This window comes from Pistacia vera, unplaced genomic scaffold (genome assembly GCF_008641045.1).
Source record: "Pistacia vera cultivar Batoury unplaced genomic scaffold, PisVer_v2 Contig71, whole genome shotgun sequence".
Classification (NCBI taxonomy): Eukaryota; Viridiplantae; Streptophyta; class Magnoliopsida; order Sapindales; family Anacardiaceae; genus Pistacia; species Pistacia vera.
In genome coordinates, this window is record NW_022196568.1 from 547712 (window position 1) to 566285 (window position 18574).

Here is an 18574-nt window from a genome sequence, read left to right on the forward strand (position 1 = left end):
CATTTCCCTCTATGGAAGTTCAAAACAAACTAATTTCCATATGGATGTGGCCTTTTTATGCTTAGATACAAATCCGCAGTCTAGACCGACCATGCAGATTGTGTCTCATCTTTTGTGCAACTAAATCTTGTCATTCTAGTACACTATTTCTTAAGTTTCTAAATATATTGTTTGTAAGCTTTGTCCTGCATGTACTAGCTTAGCTAAGACCAGGCAAATCTTTTTTTCTGTATTTTACTGAATTACATATTTAATAAAAGTTATCATATTTGTTAGAATTTCAGAAGCCAAGAAAAAACAAGCTGCCTCTGATACCATGTTAGAAATTAGAAAGGTAAAAAAATAAAATAAAGAATAGCAATGTGCGAAGAATATCACACACACATAAGCACGATATTTGTGTGGTTCGACATAACTTACCTACATCCACAGATGAGAGAAATTCATTATAAATTTATGAACACGACACGAGAGTGTATAACACCATCAACCTATAAGGTGAGAACTATACCCTATGGTGTTTTATAAGTATAACACCATCAACCCATTATATAGGCGGACATTCTATTCTTATGGTGTTTAATACCCCTACTCACATCTTCTCATTCCCTCTTTCACATAGTTTCTCTTATAACTATGAATTAGCTCTAACCCCTATATTTATCGACAAGATAGGACATTATTTTTCTACCAGGATTCATATTTCAAATCCTAATATGACTCCCTTTATTTAATTCATTCTCCTATTTTAACTCAAAATGAGGTCCTAAATCAATTCTACTTTCCCAATACAACTCAAAGTAAAGGAAAACAAATATTCTCCAATACAAACTCTAAAATAGAAATTCACCTAAAACTGAAATTCTCCTAAAAATATTCATCAACTACCAAAAAGTGTTCTCATTCCAACAATATTTCTGGAATTTATCTACACTGAGACTTGAGAGTGATTGGTTACAAAAATTCTCAATTAGTTGTTGAAACGGTGCAGCTGGCACTTTCCACAAGCTACCAGCTGATTATTCATATTTAAAAATAGTGATCCTATCCGTGATTATGGCTTTGTTTGGGGTAGATTTTCAAGCATCATGTTGTTGACTTTGCCTTAATGCATGCATTGACGATCATAGACTTTCGAAGAATTTCACTTTTGAATAATTAATTTCAAGGGAAATCATCTTTCAAGAAGCATTTAATCAAAGAGGACCTACCTCTTTAAAATAATCAAACTTCTTTGAAAAGGCATCCAATAAAGAGAAAGAGACCGAGACTTGGAATGGTTGATAGATTGTTATTTTTATAAAGTTGTGTAAGTCATTGTCTTTAAATAAAAAATAAAATAAAAAAAGTTGTGGTGTTGGATATTGAAAGATTACATTTTACAAATTAAGATTTTTGAGACAGAATAGTGGGCATCAAAGTCTCACCTTGGTTTAATTTATAATTATGGTCACTGTGGAAGTATAACACGCTACTTTGAAAATTGGGGTGAAAGAAACTTAAACGTTATTCTTGCTTTTTTCGTTACTTCAGTATATACCCTGGTGAAGAAATCAGGATTTTCTGTTGTGAAAATATAAGATCCTAGAGTGTCTTTTATCCTGGATAAAGAACAAAAACAATTAATTTTAGAAAGGACAAAGCAGTTACAAAAAGGATGCGTGTCAAGTTGTAGAAAGGGCTTCTCAGTAAGACAAATTCAGTTTCCAATAGCATGCTTTGAACTGCTCCTAACTGTTCTGTGGAAAACAGGTAGGAAAATGCAAGTCCTTTGAACCAGGAGATGGCGAACTCAATCTCTTAACCAAATCTTTGTTCTCCCTGCATAGACCAAGAGACTGATGTACAAGCTAAATTTCAACGACTTCTGTAAGTAATTATCATATACAAATCTATATTATATAGTCTTAATTTGTATTGGCCACAAATCATGATTCATATGATGAATTTTGCTGAGAAAAGGTACACAGATTTACAGAAACAATTGCTCATAGGCTGAGATTTAGTAAAGTCAACCCATAATTTGTACTCACTGATATAAGGTGGACTCGTTATATATTTGTGCAAAATCAACCTGAAGTTCAACCTCCACAGACATAGAAGTAACCTCTAACATCCATGTTGCTGGATTATAATTGTCCTTAATCTTGGGCACCCCACGGATATTCTATTTCAAGAATGACAAGAAAATGGAATTAAGGCCAATGGTCGTAGTTTGCCAGAGACCAGATATTACTATGTTAAAAAGCAAAGATGGAAAATTTGTCCTGCAGTTACAAAACTTGCTGAAGAAACTTACCTCGAAGTACTGAATAACCTTACTTGAGTGCACACCCAGTGCCCCGCAATAGATAATTCGTCCTCCAGATTTCATTAAAATCAACTGCAGTGAGATCAATATGTATTAGCATTGTGATCATAGATATATACATTGGAGCAGGCAACGAAGGTAGCCAAATAGAATGCATAAAGTGAAAGTAAGCTGTATTATTAATTACATCATCAAATGCCTCAAAGATGTCTATGCTTGGTTGGTGGATGGTGCAAACAACTGTTCTTCCTGTTTCAACAACATTCTTCACTGCTCTCATAACAATTGCAGCTGCTCTTGCATCTAAACCTGAAGTGGGTTCATCCAAGAATATGATGGAAGGGTTTGCAACAAGCTCAACAGCTATGGTCAGCCGTTTTCGTTGCTCAGTCGATAAGCCACTAACTCCCGGCAAACCTACCAGTGAATCTTTGATCTCATCAAGCTCAATAGTTTCAAGGACTTCATTTACAAATGCCTGGGTGCAAAGTCTAAAGAAAATATTTCAGTGAAACTCAATCTCAATGATCAATCCGAGACCAAATGCTAAATAAGCACCAGAAGGATATCATACAGCTTTAGTTTTTGAGTCAATCTGAGGTGAAAGGCGCAGCCAAGCAGAATATATTACTGATTCTTCAACGGTAACTTGCGGAGAATGTATGTCATTTTGCTCGCAATAACCAGATATTCTTGCAAATGTATCTTGAATCTTTGGGTATCCACCAATTCTTATCTCTCCTTGAATAGTGCCACCAGTATTCCTTCCAGACAGAACATCCATAAGAGTTGTTTTTCCAGCTCCACTGACACCCATTAATGCTGTAAGAATACCAGGCCTGAATGCACCAGTAATCTCCGAAAGATGCTGGAGCATTACTGGATTTTCTATATTTGTCTAAACCACTACTATCATCTTCTTCTTCTTTCAGTTCAGAGTACTTTTCATTAGAAATGATGCCACGGGATTTTCCTGGAGCTGAACATGTACCAATGTATCAGTTAGCACATGTAATGTACAAATTCTAATAAAAGAAGGCCGTGAAGCAGTGGAAGATGCACTTACGCTTCAAAAATGTCAAAACCAAGGTAAAAATAAGATTGAAAAGCACCGTGAATCCAATTAAAGCACCAACGGAGATTCAGTAAAAATAACTATTGATATTCAATCCACGGCTCTCCAGTGTTTGCTGTCCTAAAGTTGTGTTTCCTGACGTTACCTGTGAATCAACCAAACAACTGCCACGTAATGAATAATTTATCCTTTTCATATGTTAATTCTATTCCTGCAAGTGAATTGGTTTGAATTGTCAAATACTATTACCTTTTCCCAACGAGGAGCAAGAAATTCGTTCACTGTCATGCCTATCTCCCCATATGTCAAAGGACAAACCCAGAATCCCCATTCTAGCCAAGAAGGCATAGATGCTGAAACTCAAAAGGTAAATACTTAGTTCAATTCTCAGACGAAAACTCATAGAAAATAATAATAGGAAACCAATCTTACATCTTGGAATAACAAATCCTCCAAATAATAATAGTAATAATGTACACACAATGCTAACAGTCAAACTAGCAACCATAGTTCGGCAGATCCAGGCAATAGAACGAAACATCTATATTGATGTTAGGTGCACAAGGAACAGTAGAATGAACTGGCGGAAAAACCTAATAAACACAACGAAAACAGAAAAAAAAAAATTAGGTCATAAGGGCAGTCCAAACAAGTGCTTCCATCAGGAAGATCATATATGTGCTCAGCAAGAGACAAATTTCTAGTCCTTGCAGAACCTATGGAAAGAGCAGTAGCAAATAGTCACCATGCAAAGCATCTTGTGGCCTAGATTGTGAATTTAGAAATCTTAGAACATCAATAATTATTCTCCTTCAGAGTCATTTCATTTTGCCATCTTTGATCAAAGCATCTTAGATTACTAGAATAGATGGTTACTGTCATCAAACCTGGAACTATTGTGTTAGCCACATCCCACATAGGAGAGAGAGGAATTGGAACCAAATATATGGAACAGCTACATATGTTTTGACATTGCTCCATTTGCATTTTCCACTAAAGGAAAAAAAAATTATATCTTAGACTCACCTTCCAACTTCACGACTGTAACCAATAACATAGTAAGTGAGGGCAGTCTGTTGAAGATGATGATAACCTGCTGGAAATGCAACATTGTTTAGCTGAGATTTCAAACAACCTTTTTGGCGCCAAGTGTTCTGTTTTGGTTAGGATGCAGTAATTGATGCTGTAGAATTTGGCACAGTGTAGTGATATTTTGTGACATGTTTAGTTGAGATTAAGACATGTTTTGCTGTAAGATTTTATTTAAATTCAAATGTGCTACATCTCATCCACTGCAGTAGGTAGTTTAGGTAAGAAACAGTGGACTGTTTTGTATAAATGTAATCCATGTTCAATGAATGAAAATGAGCACACATTTTCCAGTCTACGTTGTCTCTTTCCATTGCAATACACTCTCACTTATCACTCTCCAGCTTAACAATCTGAACCAACAATTGGTATCAGAGCCATAGTTGATCTTAAGGGCATGATACATTTACCTCTTTCCATCCAACTTCTCAGCCTTTGTTACTGTGAAACCATTTGTTAAACTCCATACAGCCTGATTCAATGGCACAATACATAGCTTCTCTTACTCCTCCAATCTTCAACGGTGAGCAATACCACATGTGGGCTGTCAAAATGAAAACTTTTCTGAGGGGACAAGGTTTATGGCAATATGTTGAAGAGAATAAACAGCCACCTGCATTGGGGCCAAACCCCACGATGAATCAGATCAAGCTTCATGAGGAGGAAGCTACTAAGGCTCCTAGACCCTTGTCACATATTCATGCAGCTGTAACTGAACTTGTGTTTACAAGAATCATGGCTTATGAGACAGTCAAGGAAGCATGGGATAAACTCAAAGAGGAGTTTGGTGGTAATGATACAACAAGAAATATGCATGTGTTGAACTTAAGGAGAGAATTTGAAATGTTGAAGATGCAAGAGTCAGAATCAGTAAAAGAGTATGTAGATAGGTTGATGAATGAAGTGAATAAATTCAGGTTGTTGGGTGAGGAAATGACAGATAAGAGAATTGTGGAGAAAGTCTTAGTTAGTCTACCTGAGAGGTTTGAGTCCAAGATTTCTTCACTTGAAGACTCCAAGGATTTGTCTCAAATCACACTCACTGGATTGGTGCATGCTTTGCAAGCTCAAGAGCAAAGGAGATTGTTGAGACAAAAGGATTCAAGTGAGGGTGCAATGGGCAAGCTTTAAAGGCAGACCTGGTCAAGGAAGAAGTAAAAGGCTTGCTGGAGAAAAGAAAGGGAAAGAGAAAATAGCCAACCAGTGGAGCAAACCAAGTGGAATGAGAGAGTTTCCACTGTGTTCTCACTACAAGAAGAAAGGCCACTCTGAAAAAAGGTGTTGGTTCAGATCAAATATCCAATGTAGAGCATGTAAGCAATATGGTCACATTGAAAACGTGTGCAAGAACAAGCCAAACCAGCCACCACAGCAAGCACAAATTGTTGAGGATCAGCAGCCAAATTCAGAATCTGAGCAGTTATTCGTGGCTTCATGCTGTACAGCTCAAGCTTACAATGATGCATGGCTGATAGACAGTGGCTGCACCAACCACATGATAGCAAACTTGCAGGATTTTGTCAACTTGGACAAGGCATAGCATTCCAAAGTTAAAGTTGGAAATGGGGAGTTTGTGGATGTCAGAGGGAAAGGAGATGTTGATGTGCAAACTAGGTCAGGTATTAAACTAATTCCCAATTTTTTGTATGTACTTGATATAAGCCACAATTTACTTAGTGTAGGACAAATGTTAGAAAGGAATTATGTCCTGCATTTCCAGGATCAGTCTGCACAATCCTGGACAGTGAAGGCAGTGAACTAATGAGGGTTAGAATGATGGGAAAAAGCTTCCCTAGTAGGCTGAAAAAACCAGAACCTAAAGCCTATACTGCTGATATAAATGAGTTTGAACTATGGCACAAAATATTAGGCCATTTCAACTATCATGGTCTTAGGGAAATTCAGACCAAAGAACTAGTCCACAATCTACCAGAAATCGTAGAGACTAAGGCTATTTGTGCTACTTGTCAGCTTGGCAAGATGAGTAGACAGCCATTCCCTGCAAAGAAAGCCTGGAGAGCTGTTGAAAGGCTTCAGCTTATTCACACAGATGTGTGTGGACCCATGCAGACACCATCACTAAATAGGAGCAAATATTTTGTTTGTTCATTGATGATTGGTCCAGGATGTGCTGGGTTTATTTTTTGAAACAAAAAACTGAAGTTGCAACTGTGTTTGGAAGATTCAAGCTGCAAGTTGAGAACCAAACTGGACTTAGTATCAAAACTATAAGAAGTGACAACGAGAGTGAGTACACTTCAAGTGAGTTTGAAACAATCTGCAAGCTAGCTAGAATTGTGCATCAATTTAGCAGTCCCTATACTCCGCAGCAAAATGGAGTCAGTAAGAGGAAGAATATGACTGTTATGGAAATGGCTAGGTGCATGGTTGCTGAGAAGAAGTTGCCTAAGTCCTTTTGGGCAGAGGTAGTAAACACAGGGGTCTATTTGCTTAATAGACTTCCCACCAAGGCCTTAGTTAATCAAACACCCTATGAGGCTTGGTATGGAGTGAAGCCTACGGTTGGAAATCTGAGAATTTTTGGAAGTGTATGCTATGCACTCATTCCAACAGTCAGGAGAAGCAAACTGGATGACAAAGCCATGATAGGAATCTTCATTGGCTATAGTGAGCAATCCAAGGCTTATAGAGTCTATGTTCCAGCAACTAAGAAAATTCACATCACTAGAGATGTGAAAGTAGATGAAAGTGGGGTCTGGAACTAGGAGAAAAATGAGGTTGAAGAAGACTCAAGGGGGCAGTTGATAGACACAACCGTAGGCAAACATGATGATCTAGAAGAGAAAGATTCTGATGATGATTTTCCAGTTCGGGTTACTAGGCCTCTGGCAGAGGTTTATGAGAGGTGTAATGCAGCCTTACTTGAACCTGCAAACTACAAGGAGGTTACTAAGTCAGTTATTTGGAGGAATGCAATGGAGGAGGAGTTAAACATGATTGAAAAGAATGGCACCTAAGAATTGGTAAACAGACTTGCCACCAGGAGGGTAATCCAAGTCAAATGGATTTATAAAAGGAAGCTAAAACCTGATGGATCAGTCTATAAACATAAAGCAAGGTTGGTTGTTAAGGGGTATGCTCAACAATTTGGAGTAGACTTCTTGAATACATTTGCACCTGTGGCCAGACATGACACAATTAGGCTTCTTCTTGCCTTAGCAACCCAATTTGAGTAGAGAATCTATCAGTTAGATGTCAAGTCTGCTTTCCTAAATGGTTGGCTCAATGAAGAAATTTATGTAGAGCAATCGGAGGGATATGAAGTGGAAGGGCAGGAGAACAAAGTTTATTTGTTGAGGAAGGCACTATATGGCCTAAAATAGCCTCCTAGAGCCTGGTATAGTAGAATCAATGATCATTTGGTTAGCTTCGGATATGTAAGGAGCCCAAATGAACACACCCTATATGTGAGAAAGCTGGAAAGGGAATTCACTATAGTATCATTATATGTAGATGATTTACTCATCATGGGAAACAGTCCAATTCAGCTAAAGAAGTTTAAGATGGCCATGCACAATGAGTGTGAAATGACTGATTTAGGGGAAATGCCCTATTTCCTTATAATGGAGATCAACCAAAGTCAACATAGGATATTTGTTTGCCAAAGGAAATATGCTAATGAAATCTTACATAATTTTGACATGGACAGGTGCAAACCAGTGGACACTCCTTTGGTTGCAAATTTGAAGTTGATCAAAGATGATGGGGCTATGAAGATTGATGAAGGATTTTATAGAAGTTTGATTGGTTGTCTATTGTATTTGACTGCCACCAGACCAGACTTAATGTTTGCAACAAGTAGTAATTCATGAGCAGCCCGAGTGAAATCCATCTTAAGGTAGCCAAAAGGGTGCTGAGGTATATTAAGGGAAGTTCAAATCTTAGTGTATGGTTTAAGAAGACTGAAAACCTTCAGCTTATTGGGTACTCTGACAGTGATTGGGCTGGATGCATTGATGATATGAGAAGTACTTTAGGCTATGTCTTCTTCTTGAATTCAGGAGCTATATGTTGGCTTATGTCTTCTTCTTGAATTCAGGAGCTATATGTTGGCTTTCCAAAAAGCAAGACACCATTGTTCAGTCCACAGTAGAAGCAGAATACATTTCTACTACTGCTGCTGTAAACCAAGCCATATGGCTTAGGAAAATTCTGGTGGATTTGAAGCAAACTCAGAAAGGTCCAATTATAATTTTTTACGACAACTAGTCGATTGTAGCAATGGCAAAGAATCCCTTCTTACACGAAAGAACCAAGCATATCCAGATCAGGTTCCATGCTATGAGAGAGGCAGAAAGTAATGGAGAGGTGAAATTAATTCAGTGCAGGTGTGAAGAATAGATAGCTGATATTATGACCAAGGCTTTGCCTAAAACCAAGTTTGAGAATTTAAGACTTAGACTTGGTGTTTCCAGCAAGATTATCAAGGAGGAGTGTTGAAGATGATGATAACCTGCTGGAAATGCAACATTGTTCAGCTAAGGTTTCAAACAACCTTTTTGGCACCAAATGTTCTGTTTTGGTTAGGATGCAATAGTTGATGCTACATAATTTGGCACAATGTAGTGATATTTTGTGACATGTTTAGTTGAGATTAAGACATGTTTTGGTGTAAGATTTTATTTAAATTCAAATGTGCTACATCTCATCCACAGCAGTAGGTAGTTTAGGTAAGAAACAGTGGACTATTTTGTATAAATGTAATCCATGTTCAATGAATGAAAATAAGCACACATTTTCCAGTCTAAATCGTCTCTTTCCATTGCAATACACTCTCACTTCTCACTCTCCAGCTTAACAATCTGAACCAACACAGTCCAAATAAAAGCTCCCAAAAATGAAAGTGGAGCTTTGAGGATACTAGTCGGGATTGCATAAGCTCAGGCAGGATAGAAGCTGCAAGTCTTGACACTGTCATGCTTGGCTCTAGAAATTCGTCGACAACAAGAATAAAGAGTGCATAGAATAAAGATCCCCTATAGTAATTTACATCTATAACACCAATAGCCATTTGAGTACGTAGAAACACTGTCATTGTTATTGAAGCTATTGAAGATGATGATATCTTGCTGGAAATGATGAAGTCAACAAACAGTGGGAGTTGCAAGATTTTGGCACCATGGTTTGAAATGGTGTTGTGCGTGAAACTGCAATTTTTTGGTCACTGTTTGAAAGACTTTTGTGATGTTCATTAATGATGTGTTTAGGTGAATTCAGCTTTGATTAAGGAATGTATTTGAAATGCTTATACTTGTATTAGTTGTATGTGTTTAGTTTAAATTCAAACTTGTAAAATATCCACTGCATTAGGTGATACAGTGGATTGACTTTGTGTATAAATTACCCCTATTTTTTGAATGCAAAATAGAGCAAAATTTTAGTTCAGATTTTCTCTCTCTACAACTCTCTCTCACGCCTGTTTTGGTCCTCTTTCCTTAGTATTCTCCAGCTCTAAAAACCAACAATTGATATCAAAGCTGTTATGATCTTTCAGGACCTGGAAAAACAAAAACCTCTTAACAAAATTCAACACCATGCGTAATCATCTTCATGGCAACAACTCCAGCTTCACTTTCTCCACCCATCTTCAATGGAGATCAGTTCCATGTATGGGCTGTCAAGATGAAGACTTATTTGAAAGGCCATGGGTTGTGGCAATACGTGGAGGAGGAGAAGCAAGCTCCTTAGTTGGGAGCAAACCCCACACTAAACCAAATCAGGATTCATGAAGAGGAGATGCTAAAGCACCAAGGGCCCTATCTTACATACACTTGACAGTGACAGACCAAGTCTTCACTAGGATTATGGCGTGTGAAACTCCTAAAGAGGCTTAGGATAAGCTTAAGGAGGAGTTTGGGGGCAGCAATACAACACACAGCATGCAAGTTATAAACTTGAGAAGAGAATTTGAGATGCTTAAGATGCAAGAGCCTGAGTCTATTAAGGAGTATGTAGATAGGCTGATGAATGTGGTGAACAAGATTAAGCTACTTGGTGAAGAGTTGACTGACAAGAGGATAGTAGAGAAGGTTTTGGTCAGTTTACTTGAGAGATTTGAGGCAAAAATCTCTTCACTTGAAGACTCCAAAAACCTGTCCCAAATCAGCTTAGCAGAACTTGTGCATGCTCTTCAAGCACAAGAGTAGGGGCGGTTGCTGAGGCAGGAAGACTCAAGTGAAGGAGCCATGATAGCAAGCCAAAACAGGAGGTATGCTGGAGAGAATAAAGGAAAGGAGGAAGTTAACAACGAAGGAGAAAAGAATGCGGGAATGAGAACCTTTCCTCCTTGTCCTCACTGCAAGAAAAAGAACCACTCTGAAAACAGATGTTGGTTCAAGCGTGCTATACAATGCAGGTCTTGTAAGTAGTTTGAACATGTAGAAATGGTGTGCAAGAATAAAGGAGGGCAGCAGGAGCATCAATCCCAGGTAGTGGAGAATCAACAGCAAACTCAAGAACCTGAGCAGATGTTTATGGCTTCAGGATGTGTAGCTGATTGTCATCAAGAGGTGTGGTTAATTGACAATGGTTGCACCAACCATATGACTCCAAACCTTGGTCATTTTGTGAACTTGGATCAAAGTTATCGATCCAAAGTGAAGATAGGAAATGGAGAGCTGCTGGAGGTCAGTGGCAAGGGAAATGTTATTGTCCAAATCAAGTTAGGTACCAAATTCATATCTGATATTTTATTTGTTCCTGAAATCAGTCAAAGCCTACTTAGTGTAGGAAAAATGCTTGAGAGGAATTACTCTCTGCATTTTAAAAACTTAGCATGTGTCATTATAGAATGTGATGGGAGTGAGTTAATGAGAGTTATGATGCAAGGAAAAAACTTCTCGGTAGAGTAGGGAAAAGATGTTTTTCAAAACTAGTCAGCTAACATAGTTAGTAGAAATGTCAAGGTGGATGAGTTTGCTGTTTGGAATTGGGAAAAAGTCAAGTTGAAGTCAAGCCAAGCTTCCTACAAGATAGAATGCCCAAAAGTCAGATTGAAGAAGTGAATTCAGATGAAGTTGATGAAGTTCTAGTTAGAGGTACAAGGCCTATACCTGAAATTTATGAGAGGTGCAATGTGGTTGAGTTAGAACCAACAAGCTACAATGAGGCAGTCAAATCTGATGCTTGGAGAAGCTGCAATGAAAGAGGAGTTCTCTTCACTAGTGAAGAATAAGTTGCAGATATAATGACCAAAGCTTTGTCCAAAGCCAAGTTTTAAGATTTAAAGCTCAAACTTGGTGTTTCCAGCAAAGATATCAAGGAGGAGTGTTCGAGATGATGATATCTTGCTGGAAATGATGAAGTCAACAGACGACGGCAGTTGCAAGATTTTGGCACCACGGTTTGAAATGGTGCTGTGCGTGAAGCTGCAGTTTTTTTGTCACTGTTTGAAAGACTTTTGTGATGTTCATTAGTGATGTGTTTAGGTGAATTCAACTTTGATTAAGGAATGTATTTGAAATGCTTGTACTTGTATTAGTTGTATGTGTTTAGTTTAAATTCAAACTTGTAAAAATCCACTGTATTAGGTGATACAGTGGACTGACTTTGTGTATAAATTATCCTTGTTTTTTTAATGCAAAACAGAGCAAAATTTCAGTTCAGATTTTCTCTCTCTACAGCTCTCTCTCACGTCTGTTTTGATCCTATTTCCTTAGTATTCTCCAACTCTAAAAACCAACAGAAGCTAAGATAACTAGCTACGCAAACAAAGAATGCAAAATTCCTTCCGAATTAGAAGGCACATATATGTGGATCTAGGATGATAATAATATGAAATAATTTTAATAAAGAATGGTACCTATGTAGATTTGAATATGTAAGTGAAAGAATTCCTCCTCATCAAAAGTAATTCCCTATTTGTGCTAGCTTTAAAAAGTTCCCAATTGGTTAACGAAAACTTCTCAAAAGACAGAGCATTCTTGTGTCTCTAAGACTTGATAAATGGCTTTTTGCAAGCTCCTCATCCAGCTTCAAACCAATATGAGATTCCTTAAACTCTTTGACAAACTGTTCAATGGAAACATAACTATAAGGCTGCTCTTTGTGGTACCAACAATGGGCTTGATCTTTCCTAGAGAGAACCTGGAGTAATACAAATTAGCCAAAAGATCCATTTCATACAGTACAAATGAGACAAATATGAATCTTGTAAATCTACCTCCTGAAGGAAGTCAGCAACTCCTTTCCTCTCCGGGCACCTAAAGCCATAGTCCTCAAAGAACTTGCAAATGTAAATGTGTGGCCCATGATACACAATCCTCCCTTTTGCCATCAGAATTATGTCATCGAAGAGATCGAAAGTCTCCAATGCTGGCTGAAGAAGTGAAATCAATGCAGTGGCATCAGTAATGTTGATGCAATGATACTTTGCTGGAAATGCATCAAATTTCTAGTTTGCAGGTTGAATATTTTTTGCTCCAATTGAATTCTATTTCTGCAGTTGGTCTGACGTGTATAGCTGCAGTTTTTGGTGCATTTTAGTTGACTGGCTTAAGTGTGATTAAGTCATGTAAATGATGTATTTTGAGTATGTTTTGTTGGTTGTTAGAATTTAAATTCAAATATGAAAATCTCTGCTGTAGTTGTTATAACAGTGGATGGTTTGGTTATTTTGTTGTATATATTATCAGCCTAAATGAAAAAACTCAGACTTTTCCATACTCTCATCAGTTTTTCCTTTCTTTTCTTTGTATTCTCTAGCCATAACACCATCAAATGGTATCAGAGCCAGCTTGAGAAACCTAAAAAACTATTCCCACACTGAATCAATTCTTCACCTTGTCCTCAAGAACTCCACCCTAGATTCAACAACCTCCCTGTTTTCAGACCATCTGTTTGAACTAATGGCTGCTTAATCAGCCTTGATGTCATCTCCAGTTTTCAATAGAGAACATTATCATATTTGGGCTGTGAAAATGAAGGCTTTCCTCCAGGGACAAGGCCTATGGCAGTATGTAAAGGAGAATAGGCAGCCAGCACCCTTGGGACCAAATCCCACTTTGAACCAAATCAGAATCTGAAGAGGAAGCTGCCAAGGCACCGAGAGCCATATCTCACATCCATGCAGCTGTAACCGACCTTATGTTCACAAGGATTATGGCTTATGAGACTCCAAAGGAGGCGTGGGATAAGTTGAGAGAGGAATACATGGAAAGTAACACAACCAGAAACATGCAGGTGCTGAATTTGAGAATGGAGTTTGAGTTGCTGAGGATGAAAGAATCAGAGAAATTGAAGGATTATGTTGACAGGCTAATGAATGTTGTCAACAAAATCAGGTTGTTAAGGGTAGAGTTGACAGATAGAAGAGTGGTGGAAAAGGTCTTGGTGAGCTTGCCGTAGAAGTTTGAGTCCAAAATCTCTTCCCTTGAGGGAGGACTCTAAGGACATGTCTTAGATCATCTTGATTGAGCTTGTTCATGCACTCCAAGCTCAAGAGCAAAAAAGACTCTTGAGGCAAGAAGACTCAAGTGAGGGAGCAATGGTAGCAAACCAAAAAGGCAAGCCTACACAAGGACAAAACAGGAGGTATGCTAGGGATAAAAAGGGGAAAGAAATGAGTAATAATCAATGGGAGAAATCAGGTACGGTGAAGGAGTATCCTGCATGTACTCACTACAAAAAGAAAGGGCATTCGGAGAGGAGGTGCTAGTATAGACTAGGGATACAATGCAGAGGTTGCAAACAATTTGGGCACATAGAAAAGGTTTGCAAGAACAAGGGAAGCCAGCCAACAAAACAAGCTCAAGTTGGAGAAGATCAGCAGCAATGTCAAGAGGCTGAACAGCTTTTTGTGGCCTCCTGTTACATATCACAGATCAGCAATGAAGCTTGGCTGATTGACAGTGGCTGCACCAACCACATGGCCGCAGACCTGTAAAATTTCATCAATCTAGACAGCTCATATAGTTCCAGAGTTAAAATTGGAAATGGTGACTTTGTGAAGGTCAAAGGCATAGGAGATGTGGCTGTCCAAACATTATCAGGCACCAAAATTATCCCTCATGTCTTGTATGTGCCTAAAATTAGTCAAAACTTGTTAAGTGTTGGGCAAATGTTAGAGAATGGTTATTCTCTACATTTTCAAAACCAGGCTTATATCATATTAGATGCTGATGGAAATGAACTAATGTGTGTGAAAATGTTGGGAAAAAGCTTCCTGGTTGAGTGGAAGAATCCTAGTAACTTAGCCTTGTCATCTAGGCTGGAAGAATCTTAAATTTGGCACAAAAGACTTGGCCATTTTCACTATAATGGTCTCAAAGAGCTAAGGAGCAAAAATATGGTTTTGGACCTACCTGAGATTGAAGAGAAGAAAAGTCTTTGCAGTGCTGGCCAACTTGGTAAGCTAAGCAGGCCACCCTTTCCCACGGATCAAGTCTGGAGAGCAACTGAAAAACTCTAGCTGAACCATACTGATGTTTGTGGCCCTATGCAAGCTGAATCCATGAGTGGGAGCAGATACTTTGTGCTCTTTATTGATGACCTTACACGGATGACTTGGGTGTATTTCCTAAAGCAAAAGAATGAGGTTGCTACTATATTTAAAGGTTTCAAGCTGCAAGTGGAGAATCAAACAGGGCTGAGAATTAAGACTATAAGGAGTGATAATGGGACAGAATACACATCAAAAGAGTTTGATTCCATTTGCAAAGATGTAGGGATCAAGCACCAATTGACTACTCCATATACTCCACAACAAAATGGAGTTAGTGAAAGGAAGAATAGGACACTCATGGAGATGGCTAGGTGTATGATTATAGAGAAAAGATTGCCAAGAATGTTTTGGGCTGAAGCTATCAACACTAGGGTCTATATCCTCAATAGACTCCCAACCAAGGCTGTCAAGAATCAAACTCCATTTGAAGCCTAGAGTGGAGTCAAACTGACAGTGGGTAGCCTTAAAGTGTTTGGGAGCATTTGCTATGTAATGGTTCCAACAAACAAAAGAAGCAAGTTAGATGAAAAATCAGAAGTTGGAATTTTTATAGGGTACAATAATCAGTCCAAAGGCTCTAAAGTCTTCATTCCTGAATCTAAAAGGATTGTGATCACAAGGGATGTAAGGGTTGATGAGAGAGCAATCTGGAATAGGGAGGATAAGAAGATTGATGTAGACTGCAAACTACAGTAGCAACAGAGAGTCTAATTGAAGAAGCTGAAACTGAAGAGGATGAAGAGCCTTTGGTTAGAGGGACCAGAACCTTGGCTGATGTCTATGCAAGAAGTAATATGGTTGTGCTTGAACCAAAAAGTTATGCTAAAGCTGCTAAGTCAAAAGCTTGGAGGAATGCAATATAGGAAGAGATGTCAAGGATAGAGAAAAATAGCACCTGAAACTTGTTGACAGACTTGGAAACAGGAAAGTAATCCAAGTGAAGTGGATCTACGAGAAAAAACTTAATCCTAATGGTATAGTCTACAAACACAAAGCAAGGTTGGTGATTAAGGGGTTTGCACAGCAGCATGGGGTGGATTTTTCTGACACATTTGCTCTGGTGGCCAGGCATGACACTATCAGGTTACTTCTTGCTATGGCAGCTCAATTTGGCTAGAAAATTTTCCAGCTTGATGTTAAATCGACATTCCTAAATGGCTGGTTGAGTGAGGAATTCTTTGTGGAGCAACCTGAAGGTTATCAAGTCAAGGGTGAAGAAAATAAAGTGTGCCTGCTGAAGAAGGCTTTATATGGCCTGAAGCAAGCACCTAGAGCCTGGTACAGCCGCATAAATGACTATCTAAGCAGCCTAGGATATGTTAGAAGTCCAAATGAGCATACACTTTATGTTAAGGAGATTAAAGGTGACTTGATTGTGGTCTCTTTGTATGTGGATGATCTGCTGATCGCAGGGAACAATGTAGAACAATTGAGTCAGTTTAAGAAGTCCATGCAAAGTGAATTTGAGATAACAGATTTGGGCGAAATGACATAGGGTCCGTTTGTTTTATTATTTTGGATAGGATTTTGGGAATAATATTGGATAGTTGAATGGGGGAGTATTACGAGGTAAAATTTAAAAATTTACACAAAAACCCACTAGGTTTGCTAATTTAACTAAAAACCCCAATATATAAAAATTTTGTAAAATGACAAAAAAACCCCCCACCACCTACAGTGCCAGATTCCGGCCACCACCGCCCGAATCTGGCCGAAAAATTGCGTTACACCACAGAATGGTCGGATCTGGCAGGTAGGGCGTTGATATGGCCTTTTCCGGCCAGATCTACGGCCAGATCTGGCCGTCGACGGTTGCAAAAGTCCATCTTTGGCCGTCAGTGACGACCAAAGATATGGATGTCGTTGACGGTCAACGACAGCCATATCTTTGGCCGTCAGTTCAACGACAGCCATATCTTTGGCCAGCGCTGACGGCCAGATCAGTGAATTACCGACTTTTTCTGGTGGTGGTGTAGACCGTTGTGACAGATTCTGGCTACCACCGGCGATGGTTGCCGGAATTTGGCAAGTATTGGTGGGTGGGGGTGTTTTTGTTAATTTTTAAACTTTTTTCTAAGGGTATTTATGAACTTAATAAACTTTAGGGGTCTAAAAGTAATTAAAAAATAGACTAATATTTCTCAAATAATGTGCCAAACAATATTTGGGGAATAGGATTGGGAATATGGGTAGAAATAATGAGTCAAACGGAGTCATACTTTCTTGGTATGGAAATATTTCAGTCCAATAATGGAATTTTTGTGTGCCAAGAGAGGTATGCAAATGAAGTCCTTAGAAAGTTTGGCATGGAAAGTTGCAAACCTGTAGACACTCCATTGGTTTCCAATTTGAAGCTAAGTAAGGATGATGGTGCAATGAGAATGAATGAGGGGTTGTTTAGAAGCCTAATTGGATGTTTGTTGTACTTAACAGCCACACGGCCATACATCATGTTTGCTGCCAGTTACCTTTCCAGGTTCATGAGTAGTCCAAGTGAGTTGCATTATAGGGCAGCCAAGAGAGTGTTAAGATATGTGAAAGGGAGCTCCAGGCTTGGCATTTGGTTCAAAAGGTCTGAAAATTTGAAGTTGACGGGCTATACCGAAAGTGACTGGGGAGGATCTTTTGATGACATGAAAAGCACCTCAGGTTATGTATTCTACATAAACTCTGGTGCAATTAGTTGGCTATCCAAGAAACAGGAGACTGTGGCTCAGTCCACAGCGGAGGCAGAGTATATATTTGCTGCAGCAGCTGTGAACCAAGCCATTTGGCTTAGGAAAATTCTAGCAGATTTGAAGCAAAACCAGGGAAGTTCAACTCCAATTCTGTGTGACAGCCAGTCTGCTGTTGCCATGGCCAAAAATCCAGTTCTTCACGGAAGGACCAAGCATATCAAGATAAAATTTCATGTTGTGAGGGAAACTAAGTATAATGGTGAAGTTACCTTAATTCACTGCAGGGGTGAGAATCAAATTGTTGACATTATGACCAAAGCATTGCCTAAAGCCAAGTTTGAAGATCTTAGGCTCAAACTTGGTGTTTCCAACAAAGGTATCAAGGAGGAGTGTTGATGCAGTAATACTTTGCTGGAAATGAATCAAATTTCCAGTTTGCAGGTTGAATATTTTTGGCTCCAATTAAATTCTGTTTCTGCAGTTGGTATGACGTGTATAGCTGCAGTTTTTGGTGCATTTTAGTTGACTGGCTTAGGTGTGATTAAGTCATGTAAATGATGTATTTTGAGTATGTTTTGTTGGCTGTTAGAATTTAAATTCAAATATGAAAATCTCTGCTGTAGTTGTTGTAACAGTGGATGATTTGGTTATATTGTTGCATATATTATCAGCCTAAATGAAAAAACTCAGCCTTTTCCATACTTTCATCAGTTTTTCCTTTCTTTTCTTTGTATTCTCCGGCCATAACACCATCAAGTAATATGCACCAAATGTTTTAGGAAGGAGACTATTTGAAAAGATTGGAACTGTCTAAGCCATTTGATATTTCATCCATGAAAAGAGCTCTTGTTGGCCCCACAATCAACTCTCCTACGTAACAGCACCAGAAGATAAATCTAAGAATAACATTGATCGTCTTTTTCAAGTAAAAAGCTAAATCATCATATATCTATAATATA

At 38.5% G+C, this 18574-nt stretch overlaps 1 pseudogene; it reads right to left on the bottom strand.

Annotated features, from left to right (window-relative positions):
- LOC116114344 overlaps positions 1 to 18574 on the bottom strand; it is a 46134-nt pseudogene that overhangs the window by 25043 nt on the left and 2517 nt on the right.